Below are 2881 nucleotides of genomic sequence, written 5' to 3'. Positions count from 1 at the left end.
GCAGCAGCAGCAGCAGCGGCAGCAGCAGCGTGCGGGCAGACGGGAGAGCAGGCGAGCAGGCGTGTGCCTCACCAGAGCATCCTCACGACAGAAGGAAGAGTCCTGTCCCCGCGTTTCTCCTTCTGATACCGTCCTAGCTTTTTACATCACGTTTTTAGCCCGGCGTGACTCAGAATGTTGGCTGTGATTTAAGCAAGCTCTCTATCTGCAGATAGAGATATGTGGGAGCGTAATAGGCGGGATGATTGACACTACAAAGTTCTCTTCGGTCCACAATGACCAATAAATCCTCCTGCAGGTTTCGCCCGTTAATGAATTGCTGGTTTGGAAGAGGAAAATACGCTGGACCCCCCATTCGTATGTTCCCCTCTCCCCCCTCCCCCTGTCCTGGGATTAGGGCGAGGAAAGACTGGGAGCCGTTCATTGTGCTCCTTCTGTGTTCTGTAATTACTGGAGCTCAGGCTTAAGGTGAATTTCAGCTCAGATCATGAACCATTTCACGTTCAAATGCAAGCTTGCAGTACTTTCCTAGTGGCAATTAGGAGCCTATTACAAGCCATTAGATTGATCAATGTACCTTAAACAATGTGAATGATTTATATGGCAAAGAAAAAAAAAAACCTTCTTACATCCATTGTACTGTTCCAGCGACCAACCTGGCCCTGTGTCTCCATTCATCACAGCTTTAAACAACAAAAGCGATTTATTTAGAAAACTTACATGCAAAGAAACAGGCTCAATTCCTTCCTCTGGAAGGGTATCCGAGCTTTATCTGTCTTTCTTGTCAAGAGATGTAGGCTGGAAGAATTCAGGCATATGGGGGGAGGAGAGGAGAGGAGGGGTGGATTTGGCGGTTTCCAAACGGATTAATTCACCTTGTACCTGAAAGAAGGAAACAAAGAGATTCCTGACTGCTTCCGAAACAAGCCCCTAATCTGCTGTGCATATGCAACGCAAGGAGGAAAGCAGTGGCTTACACCTGTGTTTAACAAAGTGTTTGGGTAGCTTTTTGTAGCCTTTTAATGACTTCAGGGGCACAGAACCACCAAGCCCTGGAAGTTCCAAGGCAGCTATGGAGCAGAGAGTGGGCTGGGATGTGTTAGGTGATGGAAGAAGGGGGTACGCACCGCCTTCTTCACCGTGGATAATTATTCTGACCATTCTACAACGAAAAAATTACAAAATGTCAGCTGCTATCAAAGCCAGAGCAGCCGGCCTGTAGGCCTTGGGTCTGTCTGTATTTGTCTCCTTTCAGAAGACCCAGGGAACTTCTCACGCCTGAGAAATCCCTCCTGGCAGCCCCAAAGTGAGGGGCTGGGAGAGGCTGGTGGCTTTGCACTTGCCAACGATTTGTTAGGGGTACAGAGATTCAGGTCAGAAGGAATAGGACCGTGCTTTGCCGTCCATGCAATGGACAGCCTCTGTTTCTCACATTTTCCTTGCCTTTTCGCTAACCTTATTCACCTTGCTACTTCGCACTGCAAAATTACTGTCTTCTCTATAGCTACAAAGTGACTGAATGAATCTCTGGCTTGGTGTTAAACAGTTCTGACATGTTCTGAATTAAAACTACTAAGAAAAAAGCCCACACATGTAAACTAACTAAGCCATTCTTTAAAATGGGACTTTGATGGGACCAGTGTAACTGGTGACAGTGTTTGTCAGAAAAAACCCCAAAACATTTGTAAGTTTTAGTTCAGCTGGAAATTTATTTTGAGATATCACACGAGGGAGAATGTTATTAATTTAAGATCCCAATTATCACTTGTGTTTCAGTAACAATCTGGTCTACTGTTTTCTACATTCTGGTCTCTGGAAGTCACTGCAATGCTTGTCAAAAGTCAACATTTTGTCACGCCATTTTCTGCAAGGAGGTAAGCACACGGCGCATCAATATCGGTACAAAGAAAAGAAACAAGGGATGGGTGTCAAGTCCTATCAACTGATACGAACACCCTTTTGTTACAAAGCGCAGATACAGACACTTCAGCATCTGATTTTCCAAGTTGTCCATGTGGGATTGAGACTATTCACTTACTTCTCTAGTTATCAGCTGCTTGTTTTATTGATAAAAAGCAATTAGTAAAACGCAATGTCTACCATGTAAACCGAACGATAGACGCAATAGGAGTAAGAGCTGTCCTCCCCCTTCCCCATAGGAGATCCCATAATGAGAGGAGGAGTGTTTCTATTGAGTCTGTCACATACTAAACCCAGTTCTTCCCTTTCTTATAGACCCTGTGCCATCAAGATCTTAACCCATAGAACCAGCAGTGTGTCCTGCTTACCTTAAACTTGTTCTTCCTCATAGAGGAGATGCGAAAGAAGAATAAAAGATGTGGAGGCCTCCTTCAAAGGTTTTGTAGAGATTGTCCATTTAGTCACATTGTGCTTTAAAGCCTTTTTCCTTTTCCAGACCTTTGTATTTGTCATCTTGCCCAGGAGAATTGCTGGGCCAACCTTCTCGGGATAGGTTCTGGCCTTCCTCTACCTTAAGTATCTCCACAAAAACTTGTCTACTTGAAAGGCTTTCTGCAAGCCTTAACCTACACATGTATACCCTCTTGTACAAAAGCAGCCTATGCTTCCTAACATGCTGCTTCAGGCGCTTACATTCCATCTGGGTTGCATTGCCCTTTAATTATCAGTCTTCTTATTGTGATCAAGTGAACTTTTACTAATCTCCACATTTATTGTTAAGGTAAATAGATGCTGCTTTTAATCAATACGGAGGGCCACACCAATGCAGTGCGAAGTAACTTAAGTCAACTGTAAAGAGTTCAATGTGTGTATAATTACAGAGGATGTCAACTATTCACTCCAGTCTAATTCAGTGTCTCTTTAGAGACAGACCTCTTCCTTTTCCCCAGTCCCACTCTCA

Source organism: Aptenodytes forsteri, unplaced genomic scaffold, assembly GCF_000699145.1.
Source record: "Aptenodytes forsteri isolate BGI_AS27 unplaced genomic scaffold, ASM69914v1 Scaffold257, whole genome shotgun sequence".
Taxonomy (NCBI): Eukaryota; Metazoa; Chordata; class Aves; order Sphenisciformes; family Spheniscidae; genus Aptenodytes; species Aptenodytes forsteri.
This window is presented reverse-complemented; position numbering follows the sequence as displayed.